This window comes from Trachypithecus francoisi, unplaced genomic scaffold (assembly GCF_009764315.1).
Source record: "Trachypithecus francoisi isolate TF-2019V2 unplaced genomic scaffold, Tfra_2.0 Lachesis_group10, whole genome shotgun sequence".
Classification (NCBI taxonomy): domain Eukaryota; kingdom Metazoa; phylum Chordata; class Mammalia; order Primates; family Cercopithecidae; genus Trachypithecus; species Trachypithecus francoisi.
In genome coordinates this window covers 127,915,755-127,940,573 of record NW_022681455.1, presented here as the reverse complement: position 1 = coordinate 127,940,573, position 24,819 = coordinate 127,915,755, and the positions used below count along the sequence as shown (strand labels likewise).

The window sequence follows — 24,819 nt, the reverse complement described above, 5'->3', positions numbered from 1 at the left end:
CTCCTGAGTAGCTGAGATTACAGGTGTGCGCCACCATGCCCAGCTAATTTTTGTATTTTTAGTAGAGACGGGGTTTCACCATATTGGTCAGGATGGTCTCAAATTCCTGACCTCGTGATCCGCCCGACTCGACCTCCCAAAGTGCTGGGATTACTGGCGTGAGCTACCGCGCCCCGCCCAGGGGTTTTCAAGACTGTTGACAAGCTAGGGGAGTAAGGACAAGGGAAAGCTGTCACTCGTGCTCAGGAGTAACATGAAAGTTTGACAAACCAGGGAATTGCGGGACCACAGGAACTGCTGCGGATGGTACCAGCTGCCTGCAGCACTGAGGTGGGTGGCTGGCAGGACCTCGAGGCTGCCAAAGCTCACAAGTCCATCTGCCAGTGCAGTGCCAGGGAGCAATGGCTTCAGCCTTTCTTTTTCTTTTTTTTTTTTTTTCAGAGAGAGATGAGGTCTCACTCTGTTGCCCAGGCTGGCCTCCAATCCTGGGCTCAAGCTATCCTCCTGCCTTGGCCTCCCAAAGTGCTGGGATTATAGGTGTGAGCCACAATGCCCAGCCAGGCTTCAGCCTTTCTCCCACTTCCCAGATCTTGTATGGGAGGCTCTCAATGACGAAGTCTAATCTAGAACCATCTGGATGGCAAGGGATTCTGGGAAATATAGTTTCCAGGCTTCCAGCCCCTGCAATAGTTGCCATGATGTCCAGTATTGAGCGATAAGCTTGACCGTTGACATTGTAGAAGAAATCATGTAACTAAACAAGAAGACCAAGAGAAGTCTCGAAACGGCTGGAAACATCTACTTCAGACGCATGGTTATCCAATGGAAAAGTGCTATTGGAAGTCAGACTATGCCATCACAGTCAAAGAGTTGGAAGCCTGGCTTTGAGAGTCATTACATGCCCTGGAAAGTGTGGGCATGAAGTTGTCTGACCAAGACAGAGGCCTTGAAGTGTGGTGCTTGGGTGGCCAGGCCCAACTGGTCTGCTCTGAGAAGTGACCCTGCCCCAGGACTCACCTTCTCTGTGCTTCTGTAGTGTCCTTTGTCTAAACCACCTGTGAGTCTGTTTTCTAATGGTTTGCCCTGTAAAGTATCTTGTTCCTAAGTAGATTTTTTAAAAATCATTTTGAGGGTAAATGTTTTCAAATCTTCAAAACCCACAAGGAAACGTTTCTTAAAAATAACACCAACAAAAAAATATGCTCATTAGGCAAAACTGAAAAACACAGAGAATTGAAAAAAGGAAAAGGTAGACATTCCGGAACTTCACCATTCCCAGTTCTTATGCACGACCTTCCGGAACTTCACCATTCTCAATTCTTACGCACGACCTTCTGGAATTTCACCATTCCCAATTCTTATGCATGACCTTCCGGAACTTCACCATTCCCAGTTCTTAGGCACTGCTCATATGTTGGTGGCTACACTTTCACTTTTTCCCCCTAATGCACACACATTATAAATGTGTGACTGTGTTAACACATTCATAAAAAGCTTCCGCACGCCTACTGCCTGCCAGGCACTGACTACATTATTCATCATTTATAATAATCATAAACCCGATGATCAGCTGTTGTTGGGGTGAAAATAGGTTTCCACTCCTCGTGTTCCAAGGTGGAAGTCTCCACACTGGGACACCATTCCTATTCTCTCTGCCTTAGAAAGCTCTTCCCTGTAGTTGGCTCCGTCCGTGGAGCTGGTGTTGCGGGAGGCATGCTTTCCCAATCCTCTGTGCCACGGGTCGTACAGGGACAGACCCCACAGAGGAGGCTGTGGTTTTGCTGCTCTGCTGGACTGTGGGGAGATCTGTGGAATTTGGGGAGAAGTGTTAGCTACTCATAAACCAGCTGACCTAGAGGTATGTCCCCCAATTAGCTTTATCAATAATAAACATGATCTGTCCATCTCCATCTCCCTGTCCCTGCACTCATCTCTCTCGCTGCTCTCTGCTTGCTATGTGAAGAAAGAGAGATTGTGTATTGACCCCTGTCTACTGTGTTGTGTTCACATGCCTGGCCGAATTGATCCTGAGGAAGGCAAACAGTTGGTATCATTTTTAGATGGAGTCTCACTTTGTTGTCAGGGCTGGAGTGCAGTGGCACGATCTTGGCTCACTGCAACCTCCACCTCCTGGTTCAAGCGATTCTCCTGCCTCAGCCTCCCGAGTAGCTGGGATTACAGGTGCCCATCACACGCCTGGCTAATTTTTGTATTTTTTAATAGAGATGGGGTTTCATCATGTTGGCCAGGCTGGTCTTGAACTCCTGACCTCAGGTGATCCGCCTGCCTTGGCCTCTCAAAGTGCTAGGATTACAGGCGTGAGCCACTGCCCCCGGCCATGACCATTCTTTTAAGGTGAAAAAATTAGGGCACAGAGAGGCTAGTCACCTGCCTGTAGGTCACACGGCTAGGAAATGGTGATGTTAGGTTTTGTCTCAGCTCTTTCCTTTCTTCCTTTCTGTGTTCGTTTCTTTCTCCTTTCTTTCTTCCTCCCTTCCTTCTCTCCTTCCTTTTCAACTTTATTGAGAAATAATTCACACACCATATAATTTACCCATTTAAAGTGTAACTCAATGGTTTTTTATATTCACAGAGTTGTGCAACTGTCACCACAGTCAATTTTAGAACATTTTCATCACCTCAAAAAGAAACCCTGTTTTTACCCCCTCTCTTTCCCTTTCCCTCTCCCCCGGTCCCTGACAACCACGAATCCACTCCTGTCTCTGTGGTTTGCCTGTTCTGGACGTTTCCTAGAAACGGGCTCAGACAATAGGTGGCCTTTTGTGTCTGGCCTGTTCCACTCAGCACGAGGGTTTCGAGGCTCGGCCGTGTTGTGGTGTGCATCAGAACTGTATTTCTCTTATTGATGAATAATATTCCCCCGTGCGGATGTGCCTGTCTGTCCGCTGATGGCCACGTGGGCCTGTTGGCGCTTTGAGTCAGCTCTTTCTCCTAAGACTCTTCTCCGCGCTCCCTCCCTGTGGGGTGGTGGATTTAGCTGAGGGCAACACGATGTGGCAGAGACTGGCCGGCTTCAGCTTCGGGGCAGGCCCCCATGACAGTAACTTACCCAACCTGCAATTTAGGCTCAGCCCAGAGAGGGGAGCAGCATGGGGCCTCCAGGGCCAGACGCCAGGGTAGCCTCAGTGTAATGAGAGCTGTCATTCCCTCAGAGACGGGGAGGTGAGTGAGTGGGTTCAGAGGCGAGAAAGACAGTGTCACAGCTCTCTCTTCCTCCCAGAACCCCATCTCCTGAGCCCAGCGTCGTGGCTCTGCTGGACAAATCCCCAGGGACTTTTCGGTGTGCTCTGAGCCACGGGGCAAGCTCTGTTCCTTCTGCATTCCAGCACCTGAGCAGCAGAAGGTCCAGGACAAGCCCGAAAGAGGGAAGAGCTCCCTGCAGGCACGAGGAGCAGTCCCGGAGGGGGCGTCTGGCTGGGCAGCTCTGCCGAGTGCCCTTGGGGCTGTGGGGTTTGCGTGGGACTGGCAGACAATGCCCCAGAAGGGCCTCCGCCGCCACATGGATCTGTGTGTTCCTACAGTCTGTGGTGAGCGGGAACGAGAGTGACCCAGTGTCGCCAAGGGACTTGCTGTGCTCAGCAGCCAGGGTGGCGACAGAATGCTTCTGGAAGAGTCCTTCCTGCTCATAACCAGCTCTGAGTGGCTCCCGAGGCCAGACTGGCTTTGTTTGCCAATCTTGGGAGTCAAGGGAAATGTGGCTCTTTCAGCTGCTTCAGCAAAAGAGAGGCTCTGAGCTCACATCAACAGGCTGCCAGGAGCAGGAGCAGACACAGAAATGTAGCTGTGGTGAGCCTGAGGCCAAGAAGGGAGAGGAGTCCATTAAGAAGAGGGATGGGGGCAGGGGCGGGGGGTGTGTGCAGTGTGTGCACCTGTGGTCCCAGCTGCCTGGGAAGCTGAGCGGGGAGGATCGCCAAGTTCAAGCCCAGCCTGGGCAAAACAGCAAGACCCTCATCTGAAAAAAGAAAAAAAAAAGGCTTCTGTCTCCTTCTCCCTCTTCGTGTGACAGCAACTTATAAATCTGGAGGGAACAATTTATCCTATGAAGTGGGTAGTTTTATCCTCTTTTTTTTCTGTTTTTGTTTTTATTTATTTTTATTGTTGTATTTTTTGTGGATGCATAGTAGGTGTGTGTACTTGTGGGATATGTGAGATGTTTTGGTACAGGCATGCAGTGTGGCGTAATCACATTGTGGAGAAGGGGGTGTTCGTCCTCTCAAACTTTTATCCTTTGTGTTACAGACAATTCAATTATACTCTTAGTTCTTTTATTTTATTTTATTATTATTTTGTTGAGATGGAGTGTCTCTCTGTTGCCCAGGCTGGAGTGTAATGGTGCAATCTCGGCTCAATGCAACCTCTGCCTCCCAGGTCTTAAGTGATCCCCCTGCCTCTGCCCCCCAAATAGCTGGGATTACAAGCATACACCACTATGCCCAGCTAATTTTTGTGTTTTTAGTAGAGTTGAGGTTTCAACATTTTGGCTAGGCTGGTCTCAAACTCCTGGCCTCAAGTGATCTGCCTGCCTCAGCCGCCCAAAGTACTGGGATGAGCCACTGTGCCTGGCCTCTCAGTTATTTTAAAATGTACGATTAGGTGATTATTGACTGTAGTCACCCTGATATACTATCAAATAGTAGGTCTTAATCAGTCTTTCTAGCTAGTTTTTTGTACTCCCACGAGACCATCGCCCTGCTGGCCCAACTGCCTCCCACTCCCCTCCCAGCCTCTGGTAGCCACGTTCTTCTACTCTGTGTGTCCATGAGTTTGATTGTTTTGATTTTTAGGTACCAAACATAAATGAGAACATGCGATGTTAGTCTTTCTGTGCCTGGCTTATTTCACTTAACACAATGACCTCTAGCTCCATCCCTGTTGTTGTAAATGACAGGATCTTGTTCTTTTCTATGGCTGAATAATACTCCACTGTGTGTACACACCACATCTTCTTTATCCATTAACCTACTGGTGGACACGTAGGTTGCCTCCAAATCTTGGCTGTTATGAACAGTGCTGCAATAAACATGGGGGTGTGGATATCTCTTTAATATATTGGGTATCTAGCCAGCAAAGGGATGGCTGGGTCAGATGGTAGCTCTAGTTTTAGTTTTTTGAGCAATTTACAAACTGTTTTTCATAGTAGTTGTCCTAACTTACATTCCCATCAACAGTGTACCAGGGTTCCCTTTTCTGCACATCCTCAGCAGCATTCATTATGACCTGTTTTTTGGATAAAAGCCACTTTAATGGGGGTGAGATGATATCTCATTGTAGTTTTGATTGGCACTTCTCTGACGATCAGTGATGTTGAGATTCTTTTCAGATGCCTGTTTGCCATTTGTATGTCTTCTTTTGAGAAATATGTGCTCATATCTTTTGCCCGTTTTTGGATCAGATGATTAGATTTTTTCCTGTAATGTTGATTGAGCTCCTTATACATTCTGGTTATTAATCCCTTGTCAGATGAGTAGTTTGAAAATATTTTCTCCCATTCTGTGGGGTGTCTCCTCACTTTGTTGATTGTTTCCTTTGCTGTGCAGAAGCTTTTTAACTTGAGATGATCCCATTTGTCCATTTTTGCTTTGGTTGCTTGTGCTTGCGGGGTATTGCTCAATACGTTTTTGCCCAGACCAGTGTCCTGGAGATTTTCCCCAATGTTTTCGTATAGTAGTTTCATAGTTTGAGGTCTTCAATTTAAGTGTTTAATCCATTTTGATTTGATGCTCGTATATGGGGTCTAGAGCTAGGGGTCTAGTTTCACTCTTCTGCATATGCATAGCCAGTTTTCTAGAACCATTTAGTGAAGAGACTGTCCCTTCCCCCGTGGATGTTCTTGGCACCTTTGTCAAAAATGAGTTCACTGTAGGTGTGTAGATTTGCTTCTGGGTTCTCTAGTCAGTTCCATGGGTCTATGTGTCTGTTTTTATGCCAGGGCCATGCTGTTTTGATTACTAGAGCTTTTCCTGTGTTTTTATGTTGACATGTAATAATTGTACATATTTATGGGGAACAATGAGATGCTTTGATAAATAGATACATTGTATAATGATCCAATCACGGTATTTAGCACTGCCATCATCTCAAACATTCATCGTTTCTTTGTGGCAAGAATGCTTAAGATTCTGTCTTCTAACTCTTTTGAAATATACCAAACAGTATTGTTACCTATAATAACCGTTCTTCCCATTAGCACACCAGAACTGATTCCTCATGTCTAATTGACCCTGTACCCATTAACTACACTTTCTCCATCCCCAGGCCCCCTCCCTCCCCAGCCTCTGGTAACCACTATTCTACGCTTCTGTAACATCTGCTTTTTGGATTCTGCATGAGTGAAGTCATGCGTCATACAGAGTGTACCTTTCTGTGCCTGTGTCTTCCAGGTTTATCCATGTTGCCACAAATGACAGGATTGGGTTTTTTTTTTTTTTTTTTTTTTTTTGAGACAGGCTCTCACTCTATCACTCAGGCTGGAGTGCAGTGGCCAGATCTCGGCTCATGGCAACCTCTGCCTCCCGGTTTCAAGCAATTCTCCTCCTTCAGCCTCCCCAGTACCTGAATCACAGGACTGCGCCACCACATCCAGCTAATTTTTGTATTTTTTGTAGAGATGGGGTTTCACCATGTTGGCCAGGCTGGTCTCTTGAACTCCTGGGCTCAAGTCATCTGCCCACTTCAGCCTCCCAAAGTGCTGGGATTATGGGCATGAGCCACCATGCCTGGCCTGGATTGCATTCTCTTTTGTGGCTGAATAGTATTCCGTTGTGTGTATAGCCAGATTTTCTTTATCCATTCATTTGTTGATGGACACTTGGGTTGATTCCAGATCTCGGCTATTGTGAATGATGCTGCAATAAACATGGGAGTGCAGGTATCTCTTCCATATGCCGATTTCACTTACATTGGGCATATACCCAGCAGTGAAACTGCTGGGTCCTATGGCAGCTCTGCGTGGGGGCTTTGAGGAGCCTCCACACCGTGCTCTGTCATGGCTGTACTAATTGGCATTCCCACCCACAGTGTACTCCCCTCCTCCTTTCCCCACATCCTCGCCAGCATCTGTGATCTTTTGTCTTTTTGACAGTAGCCTTTCTTACTGGGGTGAGGCGATAGCTCACTGTGGTTTTGGTTTTTTACACAGGGTGATCTGAGACTCAGAGAGACCGAGGAACCTGCCTGAGGTCACCCAGCTGGTTGGTGGCAGAGGTGAGCTGTGGGCTCAGGTGTCTGGTTCCAGAAGCAGCCTCTGCCCACTGTGCTGCATGTCTGGGCTCACTGCCTGCTGGTTCCTGGCCCTGGTTGGTTTCTGGTGCACTTGAGGAGAGGTCCTGGAGGTTCCGCTGCCCAAAACAGTCTTTTTAAAAACACTGTGGTAAAATACACATAACATACAATTTACTGTTGTAACCATTTTTAAGAGTTTAGTTCAGACATTAAGCATATTCACATTGCTTTGCAGCCATCAACACCACCCATCTCCGTAGCTTTCTCACCTCCCAGACAGTAACTCTGTCCCCAAAATTAACTCCCCATTTTCCATCCTCCCTCCCGCTGACCCCGAGCACCCACCACGCTTCTTTTTGTTTCTATTATTTTAATGACTGTAGGTTCTTTGTATAAGTGGAACTTACATATAGCTTGGGCTACAGGTGTGCACCAATATACCTGGCTAATATTTTATTAATACTTTTAAATTTTACTTTAAGTTCTGGGATACATGTGCTGAATGTGCAGGTTTGTTACATAGGTATACATGTGCCATGGTGGTTTGCTGCACCTATCAACCTGTCATCTAGGTTTTAAGCCCCGCATGCATTAGCTATTTGTCCTAATGCCCCCCCTCCTCTTGCCCCCTAACTCCCCGACAGGCCCCAGTGTGCAATGTTTCCCTCTCTTGTGTCCATGTGTTCTCATTGTTCAACTCCCAATTATGAGTGAGAACATGCGGTGTTTGGTTTTCTGTTCTCGTGCTAGTTTGCTGAGGATGATGGTTTGTAGCTTCATCCATGTCCCTGCAGTGGACATGAACTCATTCTAGTTTATGGTTGCATAGTATTCCATGGTGTATATGTGCCACATTTTCTTTATCCAGTCAATCATTGATGGGCATTTGGGTTGGTCTGGCAGAGACAGAGTGGCCATCTCTGGCCAGGTGGTCTGGAACTCCGAGGCTCAAGGATTTCCACGATGGGAATTCAGAACCCGAAGCTCAGAGGTACAATGGTTTTTTAAGGCGGTTGATTTTCCCACCTGGAAAACTGCCATATCGTGTGACATCTTTGGCGTTTTTCCTGGGTGGCTGGAGAGCCGTGGTTATAGTGCTGTGAACGTTACCACCCGAGGATGAGACCAGGAGCGACCTCTGAGGAGAAACGTGTTCTGTGCCATGGAGTAGGGAGGGCAGCCATGGTGCCGGAAGCTTCCATTGTCCTTTGCCCCAGCTTCGGGGTCTATGCCAAGTTACATTCTTGACGGCTCCCCCGTCTACAAACCCAAAGTGGAGGGTTGGAGGTAAATTCCCAAATGACTGTCCAAACCATCAGCCAGTCACACTCCGGTCGCGGGAAAACGATTCCCGCAGGGTCCGCCCCACTCTGCCCCCAGCAGGGAGGGCAGCTGCAGGCCCCAGCCTTGTGTCTCAAGTAGCATTTTAAAATTCAAACAGAATTCAGGCTCAAGTAGAATTTGGGCTTGGAGTGCCTGAACAATTGCTCCTGGATATCCCAATATAGGACACAGACTGGAAAGGTAAACTGAGGAAGGCTCCCAGAGGTGGCCTCCTGACCCCTGGTCCCCCTGAGGCCGGGAGCCTGGAGTCTGGGAGAGACAGTTGCCTGTGCAGAGCCCCCAGGTGCCAGGTCAGGCCCTGCCATCCTCTCTGGTGGCCCTGACCAAATAGGTCTCTGAGGTTCACCCCAGGGCTGGCTCCCCACAGTGTCTGATCCCTCCGTGTTGCACTGACAAGGAACAGACATCCCCAGTGAGGTCTGGGGGACGCCTTGTCCTCCCCTCTCGGCCTCTGTCCTGGTGGTCCCTGCTTGGTGAGAGCAGCACCTTCCTACCAGGTGGTGTGGGAGCAGGGCTGCGTGAGGGCGATGAAGGACCGTAAATAACCCCGGCTTACTCCCAGAAAGGGGAGCCTGGTCCCTCTCATCTTCGGCACATCAGGCTCCACCAGGCTGTGGCAACCTCTCCTCCTTCGCCCCCTCTGCCTTCCGCCCCCAAGGCTCCCAGGGGAGATCCAGGAGGGCAAAGGGCTCAGATCTTCCGAGGCCCAGTTTCCCGCCTTTAGAAAGTGAGGGCTGTGCCAGGAGAGCCCGCAGAGTGGCTCGGGGCATGCATGGGTTTTGGAAGACCTGGGTTCCAAATTACCCAGAGGCTTTCCTTCAAGAGACAGAGTCTGTCCCACAGCAGCTGCCCTAGAGTTGACGACAAGCAGCCACCTCCCTGATGTGGCTGAGAGAGGCACAGTCTCCCTTCCATTGTAAACAGCTGAACTGTATCTTGACCAAGCTTCAATCTTCTCCAGGGACCAAAAGCTGGAGCCTCTTAATGACAGCACAGATCCCAGCCTGGGGGTTTTATTTTAAGCCTAGTGAGAGTGACTTGATGAGCTCTTTTCTCTGGAAGAGCTTGCTGAAGCTTAGGATGAAGGAGAGCGCGAGAGGCCCCCAGAGAGGTCTCAGCCCCCACACTGTGCATGCTATTTCCAGGACAAGAGGGCCTTGGTGAGGTGCTTAGGGATCTTGAGGGGAAGAGATTTTTCTAGGTGGACCCTAAATGAAGCCACAGGCATTCTTATTAGAGGGAGGGAGAGGGAGATTCCAAATGGAAGAGAAGAGGCCATGCACCGCTGAGCAGGGACTGGAGTGAAGTGGCCACAAGCCAAGGAGTGTGGTGGGTGCTAGAAGCCCAGAGAGATGTGGAAAGGGATTCTCCCTGGAGCCTCTAGAAGGAACCAGCCCTGCCCATGCCTTGATTTTAGCCCAGTGAGGCTCGTTTTGGACTTCTGGTCTCCAGAAGGGTGGGAAGACAAGTGTGCTGTGTTAAGGTGCAGAGTCAGTGGTTTGTGACGGCAGCCACAGGGAATGTGTGCAGAAGAATGGGGTCGCTGAGGGCCCAGAGGAGAGAATAATGCGCCAAGGAGTGGGAGCTGGAGAAACAAAGCAGCTCCACCCGACGCACACACGGCACAGCACTTTCCCCCTGGAAATCTATAAAGAAAAGCTGGGTAATTTATAAAGAAAAGAGGTTTCATCAGCTCACAGTTCTGCAAGCTGTATAGGAAGCATAGTGCCAGCATCTGATCAGCTTCTGGTGAGGCCTCAGGAAGGTTTCAATCGTGGTGGAAGGTGAACAGGGAGCCGGCATATCACATGTTGAAGTGGGAGCAAGAAGGAGAAGGAAGGAGGCCCCAGACTCTTTTATTTTATTTTATTATTTTTTTGAGACAGTCTTGCTCTGTCGCCCAGGCTGGAGTGCAGTGGCATGATCTTTGCTCACTGCAACCTCTGCCTCCCAGGTTCAAACCATTCTCCTGCTCGGCCTTCCAAGTAGCTGGGATTACAGGCATGCGCTACCATGCCTGGCTAATTTTTTTGTACTTTTAGTAGAGATGGGGTTTTGTCATGTTGGCCAGGCTGTTCTTGAACTCCTGATCTCAAGTGATCTGCCCACCTCGGTTCCCAAAAGTGCTGGGATTACAGGCGTGAACCACTGTGCCCTGCCCCAGACTCTTTTAAACAACCAGATCTTGTGTCAGCTCCGAGTGAGAACCCACTCGTCATCAAGGGGCCATTCATGTTGGATCTTGCCCTCGTGATCCAACGCCTCCCACCAGGCTCTACTTCCAACGCTGGGACTCACATTTCAACCTGAGGTTTGGAGGAGCCACCCATCCACCCTGTGTCACCCACTGGGTGCTATAGCAACAGCATATGCACTTGACTCACTTCAGGTATGTTGTGATGTGAACAAATCGGCGTGTAGAAGAGTAGATGACCTGCTGCAATCTGGTGAAAAGGAATTGACCAAAAACATCTCTGGAAGGAGACACAGAGGGGCCAGCTGGTGACAGGGAAATGGTGGGCAGGGGATTTCTACTGGATGCTCTGTTTCCTTTTGCATGTTGAGTTACGTAAAAGTCTTACCTATTCAAAAAAATCTACTTAAAATGAAAGACATCAAGTAAGAACCACAGTATGAACTACTACTTTGGAGGGGAACCATAAAAAAATTATCCTCAGCAAGCTATGGTCTCTATCTGCTCCTTTCCCTTTCAAATCAAACTGTTCTCCTTAAGTGGAATTAGATAATGTTAAAAAAAAAAAAAGAGAGAGAATGAAAGAAAGAAAACAGAACTATCCTCTGCAGTCTCTTCCTTGCAGCCCTGAAGTCTCCAGTACTTTCTGTTTTCCTAAGGACTTTTTTTTTTTCCTGATTTTATTTTATTTTATTTTATTTTTTAAATTTTTTAAATTATACTTTAAGTTCTAGGGTACATGTGCATAACGTGCAGGTTTGTTACATATGTATACTTGTGCCATGTTGGTGTGCTGCACCCATCAACTCGTCAGCACCCATCAATTCGTCATTTATATCAGGTATAACTCCCAATGCAATCCCTCCCCCCTCCCCTCTCCCCATGATAGGCCCCGATGTGTGATGTTCCCCTTCCAGAGTCCAAGTGATTTTCCTAAGGACTTTTAAATGGACTGTAACATGACACCCAACAACTAAGAACTATGCCTCAGAATTTTGGGCTGTGGTACTATTGAAATATTACAAAAGGAATTATTACTGGGCTATTACTCACTAATGTTATGCAAGGTATATGATAGTAGCTAAGACATGGGGTTTGGAGTCAAACAGATCTGGGCTTGGAGACTGTTTTGAATAGACACATAAGCTGTGTGACCTTAGGCAAGTGAATCACCATCTCTGACCCTCAGTTTCCTCATTAGTAAAAAGGGGAGAATAATAGTACCTGCCTTGTAGGATTGCAGTGGGGGCATGGCTGATGACGGTGATAGTGACAATGGTGACCCTCACGACTGCCACAAATCAGACGCAGGGTGGTGCTCATCCCCCGTCCCTGTGGTAAGACTGCCCTCTGATGTCTGGAACAAATGTCCCTTGGGTTTCATGGTCAGATGGGGGATGGAGTGTGGGCCGTGGAGCTCAGGCCTCGACGTTCTCCTCGGGAGCACGGCGCCGTGCTGGTGGCCTCCCGTGGTGCTCACACCAGTCTTGCCGGCAGCTTCCCCTCCTTGCCCAGCCTTGAGCTTAATTCATCCACCGCCCTGCTTGGATCACTTTCGGCTCCTCACTGTGATGAATGTTCTCAATGTTTACCTTGTGGAGCCCACATTCTCTCGCCCTTCTTCCCTGTTCACCCCTGGGAAGATCCCTCGAGGGAGCCAATTAGCACCACGTTTTCAATGGCAGCCCCTCCTGGGATATGTGCAGTTTTATTTGATTTTCTTGTTGCCACCCAAGCATGGAATCCTCTCAGGGCTGGGCTGTGCTCATTTCACTGATGAACAACAAGAATAAATGCTGAGCTCACTTTATACCCGGAGCCCACTGTTCCTATCCACAGGAAGAGAATTTCAGAGATCCTGGTATTATTGTTGTATACAGAAAGGAAAAAAATCTCGTAGGAGCAAATGCGTTGAGAATGGGTGACTTTTTTTTTTTTTTTAATGTTTAGAACATTATATTCACTTACAAACTGCTTCTGTGGGCCCAGGAGCCTAACTCATGTTTGTGGAACTAATTTAAATTTTCTACAGAGATTCCATAGCTCCTGCACCAAAGGGAAAACAGAGCCCTTCCTGCTCCCTCCCCCACCATTGAAGAAGCCACACATAAAGTATTTGCTGCTGTAAAACAATTTTTTTCTTAAATTTAGCTGCTTAAGACAACAATAAACATTTACTATCTTACACAGTTTCTGAGGGTCGGGAACTCAGGAGCAGCTCAGCTGGGTGGCTGTGGTCTCTCATGGGGCTGTAATACAAGATGGCAGTTGGGCTGCAGTCTCATCTGAAGGCTTGACTGGGACTGGCAGATCTGCTTCCAAGGTGGCTCCCTCACATGGCTGTGGGCAAAAGGCCTCAGTTTCTTGCCACAGGGGCCTTTCCATAGTGCTGGGTGTTTAAAGTAATATATTACAGCAAATCTGGGTCCTGAATCATATTTCTTTTTTTTCCCCCCCTTTACATGGAGTTTTGCTCTAGTGCCCAGGCTGGAGTGCGGTGGCATGATCTCAGCTCACTGCAGCCTCTGCCTCCCAGGTTCAAGCAATTCTCTTGTCTCAGCCTTTGAGTAGCTGGGACTGCAGGTGTGTACCATCATGCCTGGCTATTTTTTTTTTGCATTTTTAGTAGAGATAGGGTTTCACCATGTTGGCCAGGCTGGTCTCGAGCTCCTGACCTCAAGTGATCTATCCACCTGGGCCTCCTAAAGTGCTGGAATTATAGGTGTGACTCACTGTGCCTGGCTCATGAATCATATTTCTGAGAGTTGTTTTGATATTTCTTCTTTTCTTTTTCTTAAGTAACGTTCCTGGACTCAAAGTGCAAAGTTCATCTCTCCCTGTAATATGCAGCCACTTATGTCTCTGCTCCGTCTTGCTTGATTCTTATTTTTTATTTTTTAGCCTGGCTTCCTGGTGTTTCCCTTTGTCTCTGCATAGCTTAGTGTTCAGCCAATGACTTGGTTGGATGTTGTGCTCAAACACCTTGAGCCTGAAGGCTTACATTATCTGCAGTAGATCTGTCCGTAGGTTGGTGATATGGTTTGGCTGTGTCCCTGCCCAAAATCTCATCTTGAATTGTAATCCCCATAATCCCCACATGTCAAGGGAGAGATCAGGTGGGAGGAGCTGAATCATGGGGTTCCTTCTCCTCCCTGCCGTTTTGTGAAGAAGATGTCTTCCTTCCCCTTTGCCTTCCACCATGATTGTGTTTCCTGAGGCCTCCCCAGCCATGCTGAATTGTGAATCAATTAGACCTCTTTCCTTTCTAAATTAGCCAGACTTGGGCAGTTCTTTATAGCAGAGTGAGAATGGACTCATACAGTTGGGGAGTGTGTTTAAAGTCCCCCAATTTTCAGATCTTCCTTTGCTTTCACTTCCTAGTGAGCTCCTTGGTTTCCCCCGGGGAAGAAGCAGTTTTCTAGACAACCAGGGACCAGGGGCAATCTCATATCGATCTTCTATGCCTCTCTCGCGGACCTCTGACTGCTGTGCTGCTCAGCCCAGCTGAGACCTCAGCCTCTGGCCACCAAAGCTGTGAGTGTTCTCCACCTGTTTTCACATCACCCCTGTTAGCTGACCAAGCCTTGGATTTTTATCCCCTGACCTCACATTCTGCTCCAGCTGGCGGCCCAGGCACTGGTTTTCAAAGCCAACTCCATGCTGGCAAAGCTGTATTTTCTGCTAATCAGGAAGGGTGGGGAGATGGGAGAGGCTCCAGGTAAGAAGGCAGCAACTCCCAGTGTTCTTACCCAAAGCTGAAGCTGTTTTTCTTTTGCTTTTTTTTTTGAGATGGAGTTTTTCTCTTATTGCCCAGGATGATGATGTGCAATGGTGTGATCTCAGCTCATTGCAACCTCTGCCTCCTGGGTTCAAGTGATTCTCCTTTCTCAGCCTCCCAAGTGGCTGGGATTACAGGTGCCCACTACCACATCTGGCTAATTTTTGTATTTTTTTTTTTGAGAGGGAGTCTTGCTCTGTCGCCCAGGCTGGAGTGCAGTGGCCGGATCTCAGCTCACTGCAAGCTCCGCCTCCTGGGTTCACGCCATTCTCCTGCCTCAGCCTCCCAAGTAGCTGGACTACAGGCGCCCGCCACCTCGCCCGGCTAGTTTTTTGTATTTTTTTAGTAGAGACGGGGTTTCACCGTGTTAGCCAGGATGGTCTCGATCTCCTGACCTCGTGATCTGCCCGTCTCTCGGCCTCCCAAAGTGCTGGGATTACAGGCTTGAGCCACTGCGCCCGGCTTAATTTTTGTATTTTTAGTATAGACAGGGTTTTGCCATGTTGGCCAGGCTGGTCTCAAACTCCTGACCTCAGGTGATCCACCCGCCTCAGCCTCCCAAAGTGCTGGGATTACAGATGTGAGCCACTGTGCCCAGCCTGAAGCTGTTTTTCAAGCATAGACTCTTCTCACGCCTTAGGTTAATTTCCAGAACCCTGACATGTTTTTTTGTAACAATTTTGTCCAGTTTTACCCTTGCTTCTTCTAAAGAGTGTTTGCCATAGGCCTTGGTCTGCTCATGCAGCAACACTGGTCTCCAAGATCTCTGTCTCCTCCCACCCTCTCATGGACTTAGGGTTCATTTCTTAGCAAGAGATAAGGACTTAGGACTCAAATCCCGATGGAGAGTTGAGTTTTCAACATGTTGGCTCTTCATAGTGTATCCCCACAGTGTAAAAACATCGGATAAGGGCAAGAGAGCCTGGGCAGAGCCTTTATTAGGCATGGAAGGTGATTCAAAGACCCAGGAAGGGATCCCAGGCTCCTGGTAGATGGCTTCAGAGAGTAGAGCCAAGTGTGCTGCAGAGGGCTTACCCTAGGGCTGCCATTAAGAAATGATAACAAATGACCGCAAACAGGGTGACTTTAAACAGGCACGCTTCTCTCCAAGTTCTGGAGGCCAGAAACCTACAATCCAGGTGTCATCAGGGTTGGTGCCTTCTTGTGAGCTCAGAAGGAGAATCTGTTGTCTCTATAGCCTCTGGTGTTGCTGGCCATCCTAGGACTTCCTTAGCTTGGAGATGCATCACTTTATTCTTAGCTCTGTCTTCCTGCCATCCCTCCTCTGCAGCTATCTGTCTCTGCTCTCCTGTCTCCTAAAAGGACACTGGCAATTGAGTTTCAGGTCTCCCTGGATAATAAAGCATGACCTCATCTCAAAATCCTTAACAGAATTACATCTGCAAAGACTGTTTTCCAAATAAGGTCAGGTTCACTGGGTCCAGGTGAACATGTCTGTTTCCATCATCTGAGGCTTGGGGCCTGGCATAACACCATGGATGGGGGAGCTGTCCCAAGTCCATGTCAGTGAAAGCCCAGGTGGGAAATGAGAGGACTCGGCAAACCCCAGGGCAAGAGGAGTGAGTGTGGCAGGGAAAGGAGGGTAACAAGTTCTTCCCACTTCTCCCCTCGGGTCTGGATGGGCTCTGTGACTGCTGGGCCAACAGAATGTGAATGTGGCAGAGTGACGCTGTCCAGATTCTAAGCCAGGCCTCGAGACAGGCCCTTTCCACTTCTGCCTCTGGGAAGGCTCACCTTTGAACACCTATTCAGGGGAAGTCAGCCTCTGTGTAAGAAGTCCAGTTAGTCTGATAGTGTCTTCCAAAGGAGCTACACATAAGTGTTCTGGCTGAAATCCCAGATGAGCCCAGCCTTCCAGCTAACCTGTCCAGACCCCAGACACATGAACAAAGCCACCACGGACCCTCCAGGCCTGTGCACCCAGCAGCTGAAGTCTCCCAGACCACACTTACTTCTGATACCAACTACAAAGGTTTTGGGTCCCCAAGTCCACCCTTAGGTTTGATAATTTGCTAGAAGGACTCACAGAAATCAAAGCCAAACATGGCCATACTCATAGTTACAATTTATTACAGGATGAGATTTAAATTGGCCAAGAGTGGTTGGTGTGGTGGCTATGCCTGCAGTCTCAGCACTTTGGGAGGCTGAGGCAGGAGGATTGCTTGAGACCAGCCTGGGCAACATAGTGAGAGCCTGTCTTTACAAAAACAAGTAAAACAATTAGCCGGGCGTGGTGGCATGCTACTTGGGAGGCTGAGGTGGGGGGGATTGCTTGAGCCTGGGAGGTCAAGGCTGCAGTAAGCTGTGATTGCACCACTGTATTCCAGCCTGGGAGATAGAGTGAGACCCTGTCTCAAAAAATAAAATAAAAATAAATCAGTCAAGGAGACGGATACATGGGGCAGGGTCCAGGAGGGTTCCCTGCACAGGGCTTCCAACTGTCCCTCTCCATGGAGTTGTGGCCAGTATTAACTCCGTATGACAACAGCGTGTGATGGCACACACAGATCATTGCCAACCAGGGATGCTCCCCCAGACTTGGTGTCCAGAGTGTTTGTTGGGGCTTGGCCATGTGGGCACGGCTGACACCATGTGACTGACCTTAACCTCCAGCCCCTGTGCAGGTCGAGCTCATACCACATGGTCCAAAGCTCCCGCCATGGGTCTCATCATTAGCATAGACTGTCCAGGGTGGCCAAGGCCCCAGGTAAACAAAGATACACCAGGGAGGACTCTCCAAGGGCCTAGAGGTGACACCCCAGCAGCCAAGGGCAAAGGTCAGGCCTTCTGTGGGTCAGCTCAACCTTTTACTGCACATCCCTGGAGGTCCTGAAGAAGGAAGCTTCACCCTCCGGGGCCTGCCCAAGCTGATGACTCACGGATTCAGGAGCTCTCCTAAAACCGCCGCTGCCACAGCCATTGGCTGTCATGTCATGTGTTACCTGGCAATGAGTCATCGGCACAGTGAGGAAGTGCGAGGGTAGAGTGAAGTTCTCAGGGGACCCAAGGAGGCCACCCTCCTGGGAGTCACTGTCCTACCACAGACAGACGGAATGGCTTTGGGGTCAGATTGTCACTGCTGTATCTCAACACTGGGAGGGCACATGACTGGAGCTGAGAACGCGAGCAGCTCCTCACCTCTGCCCATGATTGAAACTGAGAATGTGAGCAGCACCTCACCCCTGCCTGTGATTGGAGCTAATGCCAGTAGCTCCTTACCCCTGCCTGTGATTGAAACTGAGAATGTGAGCAGCACCTCACCCCTGCCTGTGATTGGAGCTAATGCCAGTAGCTCCTCACTCCTGCCTGTGACTGAAACTGAGAATGTGAGTTGCTCCTCACCCCTGTCTGTGATTGGAGCTAATGCCAGTAGCTCCTCACCCCTGCCTGTGATTGAAACTGAGAGTGTGAGCAGCTCCTCACCCCTGTCTGTGATTGAAACTGAGAATGTGAGCCGCTCCTCACCCCTGTCTGTGATTGGAGCTAGTGCCAGTAGCTCCTCACCCCTGCCTGTGATTGAAACTGAGAGTGTGAGCAGCTCCTCACCCCTGCCTGTGATTGGAGCTAATGCCAGTAGCTCCTCACCCCCGCCTATGATTGAAACTGAGTATGTGAGCCGCTCCTCACCCCTGCCTGTGATTGAAACTGAGAATGTGAGCTGCTCCTCACCCCTGTCTGTGATTGGAGCTAGTGCCAGTAGCTCCTCACCCCTGCCTGTGATTGAAACTGAGAATGTGAGCAACTCCTCACCCCTGCCTTTCCATTTGTTGGTCCTGATCTTAGACTTGTGGGATCAAACTCCTCGCTTTAGTGAAACATCTCCTGGTTATTTCCAGAGTCACTGCTGAGGTCCCATAGACTGGGATAGTCACAAGGCATAAGCAGAGTGAGAGGGACCCGCTCTGCTTCAGTGGGTGGGACGTCCCCTGTGCATTCCCTATTGGCCTGACAAGTCCCTGCCCAGGGTCTTGCATACACGAGGGACTCTGTAAAATTTTCTCAAGTGGTTGAACGTTTGGAGGCCAGAAAACACTCACTCTTAGGAACGGATGTGGCCCCAGCCATGACTGTTAGAGTCACTGGAACAGGAATGCGAGCAGATGAGTACAGACAATCTAAGTCCTGCATTTAGGCTGAAAAGGTCCGTTGCCAAAATGCAGCACCAGAGTGAATGGGGCTGACTAAGAAAACCGCAGCGAACTCCAAATGAAGGAACAGAACAGCCCTGAAAACCTCCCCACAGCCGCGGACTGTGGTGACACCAGCGGGAAGGATTACTGCCTGAAGTTGTATTTCCTGAAGTACGTAGACCATCAGTCCATGAGATGCCGATTAATATCAAGTCCAGGGGTCAGGTCAGCAGAGGCAATGCTACATCCCATGTGCCCCTCTCAGTGGTTGCAATTCACAACACGGGCTGGCACAGTAAATGCTCTGAGAAGGCCTGCGGGAAGACATGGGCCATTTTGTTTTACTCGGCGTTTCCCAGACTCACTGGACTGTAGGCCCTTGGTAGTGTAGTGCTGGCAGACATCCCGTAGGTCACGTTTCTGTGCAACCACGCTGGAGAATGTCCGTTCCTAAGGAGGATGCTTCTAGGGGAGGTTTCCAGGTCAGGATGTGGTGGTGATTTGGGGCCAGGATGTCCAGAGCCGAAAAAGGCAGAATGAGCCCAGATTCCTGGATGTAGTGAGAAGGCGAGCCACGCTGTCTCAGAGCCTGCAGGGCTTGGGTGTGAATTTGGCCCACGTAAGAGGGTCAAGGGCACCCCACAGGGTCCACGCCTTGCCTGTGCCTCATCGTCTGCCAGCGGACCCCATGAAGCCCTTGTTGTTCTTGGCCACTGCCAGGTCCCATGAGTCTGCAGCCTCCCAGGTCACTTCCCGGGAACAGCTGGCACAGACCCAGGAGCAGATGAGCCAGGGCTCTGGGGGTATGGGCAGGCGGGGTAGATTGAGGACCAAAGGATGGGGGACGCCCACCGACCAGGCCTGAGAGGGGCTCCATGCTGCTCACATCCTCTCCCCTCCTGTTGGGTCCCTGTAAACACCCTCAGGCCAGCCCTGGGCAACCTGAGAGGTATTCATGTGGAAATCTCCAACCGGCCTCGCCTCACATGCTGGGCCTGCAGTGGGGCGTGGAGCGCCGTGGTTTTGGAAGCAGCGGGGGCTTGTAACTTCCCTGGGACGTGTCAGAGCCTGCATGATGGAGGGCGGCCTGCAGGCCCTGGGCCCTGCTCAGCTAGGGCCCAAGTAAACACATCTCTGACGATCACAGAGCACACCAGCTGGAAAGAAGCCCAGAGACTTGTGCAGTGCAAAACTCCTCAGTCCAACAGTGGGGAAACTGAGGCTTGGAGTGGGGAAGGGATTGCCCATGGCTGAGGCAGGCCTGGGGCCCCAGGCTGCATCTCAATTCCAGGACTCCTTTGCACCCCCTGGGGGACATTCTGAAAGCCGAGCTGCCTTACAGTTGAACACTGGGCAGCCTTTCTTCTGCTTTGGTGTTGGTTTGTGTTAGGTGGGGAGTAATGACGATCAGTTTATTTGCTAAAACTCCCTCAACTTATAAAACAAAAGGAGAACAGTGGCAAATACAGTGATTCTTTCTTTCTTGAGTTTTCAAAACACAAAACTTAATTTTTCTAGAAACCTGATCACCTTCTACAATTTTCCTTATTACTGCTTCTCCAATTAACTTTTCAAAACGGTGAGCATTTAAAAGTGTTTGGGCGGGATGTGGTGGCTCACACATGTAATCCCAGCACTTTGGGAGGCTGAGGTGGATAGCTTGAGGCCTGGAGTTGGAGGCCAGCCTGGGCAATATAGCAAGACACTGTCTCTAATCTTTAAAAGAAGAAGTTTGATTATGGAAAATTTCAAGTGTATACAAAAGTAGAACAAAGTGCTGTGTAGCCACCACTGAATGTTAACAAAGATCCCCTCACTGATCTTATTTCTATACTTCTACCCCAACAACCCCAAGCAGCACTATTCTGAAACAAATTCATGATCTATATTTTCGCATCTAGCTATTTCAATATGTATCTCTAAAAGACAAGGAGCGCTCTCTTTTTTTAATGCAACATTTTATGTTTAGCTAATTTTAGACTTACATGCATTTGTAAGTAATAGCACAGAAACTTTGTACACTTAGGACCTTTCCTGTAAACAGAACCATAATATTATTATTACACCTAGAATATATAACAATAGTTAATATCATCCCATATGCAAACAATGTTTGCATTTCCCAAATGACTCATAATTTTTCTTTTTATAGTTTGTTTGAATGATTAGCTTTTAATTAATTAACAAGCTGTTCAAGGTAATCACATGTCCAAGTTGAGTGGCCAAATCTTGTTAATTAAACATTTTCAGTTGCTTTATTGAGATACAATTTGTGGACCATACAATTCACTCAAAGTATACAACTCAATGGTTATGTATTAGCTTTTTTTTTTTTTTTGAGACAGAGTCTGGCTCTGTCACCCAGGCTAGAGTGCAGTGGCGCAATCTCAGCTCACTGCAGCCTCTGCCTCCTGGGCTCAAGCGTTTCTCCCATCTCAGCCTCCCAAGTAGCTGGGACTACAGGCACATGCCACCATGGCTAGTTTTTGTATTTTTAGTAGAGACAGGGTTTCACCATGTTGGCCAGGCTGGTCTTGAACTCCTGGGCAAAGCTTTCTGCCCGCCTCAACCTCCCAAAGTGTTGGGATTACAGGCATGAGCCACGGTATCCAGACTGTTTTAGCTTTTAATTTAAAATGTAATATATATCCATTGTAGATCATCCAAACAGTACTCTAGTAGAATGTTAAAATGAAAGCTTTCTGCTTATGGTCATCACTATCTATGGAAGGCTTCCTTTTTATCCTACCAGCTTAATAATAAAAATGACATATAGAAGACAAACAAAAAAGGAAAAAAAAAACCCTTTAACTACTGTACTTGGAAATAACAACCAAATTTATTTCAAACTTTTCCCCTTCTCTGAGGGTGCCTTTTTTTAAAACAAAAAATTTAGAATCTCAGACTTCGTGTGCTCGCCTGAATATTATTGCAGGTTTATAGCTGAAGGATTTCTCTTGTTAACTCACTGAGCAAGACTCAAACGGCAGTCGGGAGTGTTCTGATTATCCCTGGAGTCCTAACCAACATATCCATGGGATAATTCAGGGGACTGGTGAAACTGGGGGGAAAACGATCACATCTTAATCTTCTCTAAGGCCCAACTGAAATTTAGCTTTTCCTTCCATTATGGCCATAGGCAACAAGCCAATCACGTTAACAGAACCTGTCACTTTGTCACCAACAAAATCACAGATGTTTTCTCATCACATATAGCCATGGCTGCTTTTCCAGACTATAATTTGAGCTCAGTGCTACTTTGAGGTAAGGATGTTATTAGACTCTCTGTGAGATCCATGTTTCTAAAAAAGCACACATCTGACTAGAGCACAATTTAAAATATTTTGATAACTGTATTTCAATGTAATTGTTTCTTTTGTAATTCCACAAATTTTATACGTTTGGAAACATTCTGAGAAGGGCTTATTGGCTTTGTAAGACTTCCAGAGGGCTCTGAGGTCCCCAGAAGGTTAACAGCGCCTGGATTGGAGAGAAACGCTTTTTTTCCCTGAAGTCACTGATAATTTATTTTTAATTTTTAATTAAAAAAAAAAAAAAAACCAGGGCCCCTTTGCAGAGCTCAACTGCCTCCTGCTTCTCACCCAAATCCTTTCTTGTTTTTCAGAGCCGAACACAACCGGCGCCAGGGTCCTGGGGAGAGAGGCAGCAGGAAGTGAGGCTGAGGGGCTGTCTGTGTTGCGCAGGGAGCCGGGCAGGGCTGTTTTCCATGGCTGCCGGCCCTCTCCTTAGATGAGTACACAGCTGCTTTTCACAGCGCTCAGCCTGCCCTCCTGGAGGGAGCATTTGAGGAGAAAATCCATCTCAACATCCACATGTTGTGTATGACTGGAACGCGGGGCAGGGCGAGGAAGACCAAAGCTCCCCCACTTTCAGGAGGCGACTCCCCCTTCTCTGCTGGACAGGGGCGAGCGGGAACCACGTTGACTTTGGAAGTTCACAGGGCAGTGGATCAAGGCCACAGGAGGAACAAGATGGTGCAGCTGCAGGCACTTCCGAGTGATGAGACAGGCGTGCGTTCCAGGTGATCTGCGGGGCACCCACTCACATGGCTTGGCAAGGTCCTGCAGTCATGGGGAACGTGAATGTTCTGACCCAGGCCTTCTGTCACCGGCCCCAAGCCCACATCGTTTCTGCAACAGCGTAACTGCCCAGTAAGTCATCTGCTTACCAGTGTCCCCCAAGCCAAGGACAGCAATGGAAGGCCGTGCGGAATCACTCCGGAAGAGGAATGTTGGTGGCCCTTTAAGCAGGATGAAGTCGATCCTACAGGCCACCCGGTTTGCCACGTGGCACGTGCTGTGCTAAGTGCTCCCCGTGACCTCGTTCAATCCCTGCAGAGCCCCTGGCGGCTGTCGTGGTACGGTTGGCACCAGCATGGACTCCAGAGCCCACCGCCTGGCCTATGGTCCCAGTTCTGCCCTTATTAGCGGTGGAACCTGGGCAGCAACTTAACCTCTCCGTGCCTCTGTTTCCTCATCCATAAAATAAGAATAGCACTGGTACCCCTGCACAGGGCTGCTGCGAGAATCAAGTGAGCTAGTATCTGCTTAGAGGAAAGCCTGTTAACAGTGCATGCTTCCCATGACTGCAGTAACAAAGTCCTGCAAATTTAGAGGCTGAAAACAACACAAGTTTTGGAAGCTAGAAGTCCAACATGCATCTCCCTGGGCTAGAATCAAGGTGTGGGCAGGGCCAGTTTCTCCGAGAGCTCCAGAGGAGGATCCCTTTCTTGCCTTTTCCAGCTTCTAGAGGCCACCTGCATTCCTTGGCTCATGGCCCCTCCTTCATCTTGAAGCAACATTGTGTCTTTCTGACCTCAGCCTCTGTCATCACATCATCATTCCCTGATTCTCTATTCTGCCTCCTTCTTCCATATTTAAGGACCCTGTGATTACATTTGACCCACCTGGATAACCCAGGGGAATCTCCCTATTTTAAGGTCAGCTGATTGGCAGCCTGCGTTCCACCTGCTACCTGAATGCCCCTCTGCCACAGAAGGTAACATAGTCACAGGTTCCAGGGGTTCGGGTGGGGCCATTCTTGGGGCGTCATTAAACCCCCAAGCTCGTGGATGTCTTTGGGGGCTAGCTGCCACGTGTTACAGCCGTTTTGCCTGAAATGTTTTCTGTTTTAGTGGTGCCTTCCAGAGGTTCCCTTTAAACACGGAAAACTTGAGGAAGTGAAACACATTCATTCATTTGCCAAACATTGAGCCCCAGGGAGCCATGCTAGGCTCTGGGATGCAGTGGTGGGCAAAACACAGTCCCTGCCCTCATGGGATTTGAAATGAGTGTAGGTAGAGACAGGGGATTAGAAAGGAAATAAATAAAACTGAATGATCGATTATGACATGTGCCTTTGTGGAAACAGGGTGCCTCGCTGGAAATTAATGCCAGGGGAGCTAGTGTGGTCTGTGAAGGCTCCTTTGAGCAGGTGACATCTGAGCTGCCCTCTGAAGATGACAAGGATCCAAACGTGACAGGAGAAGGAGGCGCTGCAGGCAGAGGACAAAGGTGCTAGATGGACCCAAAGGTGGGAACGGGCTTGGATGAGAAAAGCTCATGCAGCTGGAGTGCAGGGCGTGGGGGACCTGGGGAAGGTGGACAGGGGTCAGAGTCGGAGGTCAGGGGTCAGGGGGCGTGGGGGACCTGGGGGAGGTGGACAGGGGTCAGAGTCGGAGGTCAGGGGTCAGGGGCCCAGATCACAAAGCACCTGGCCTTGTGCTTGGAAATGGGGGTGAGTTTCCATTTCATTCTGAAGTTTGAGACCAGGTGTGGCCTAATTGAGATGCTATTTTCTGTGTGTTCACACATCTGTGGAGTGGGAGGGTGCAGCCCTCAGTTTCTGAGACTCTTAGTTTGTCTCAGCGTCAAACCCTGCCTGGCACTGGAAGGTGGCAGCTGGGTGCGGCATTCTCAATGGTACTGTTCTACATAAGAACCACCTAGTTATCCATTCCCTACTTCCTGCAGTTGACTGCCTGAGGTTGCCACTGCCCTGCCTGTGCCCTCTCCTGCTCAGCATGTGATGGTTTGAATGGTTCTATCTCCCCAGATTCCTGTGTTGGAACCTAAGACCCCACGTGATGG

At 48.9% G+C, this 24,819-nt stretch overlaps 1 long non-coding RNA gene across 1 annotated transcript in view; it reads left to right on the top strand.

Annotated features, from left to right (window-relative positions):
• The first annotated feature begins 22,338 nt into the window (after window positions 1–22,338).
• Window positions 22,339–24,819, top strand: part of LOC117088170 — a 51,717-nt gene continuing 49,236 nt past the window's right edge. Inside the window, exons 1-2 of the long non-coding RNA XR_004439033.1 lie at window positions 22,339–23,728; window positions 24,101–24,262. This is a non-coding gene — a long non-coding RNA (uncharacterized LOC117088170). The remainder of the gene's footprint in view (window positions 23,729–24,100; window positions 24,263–24,819) is intronic.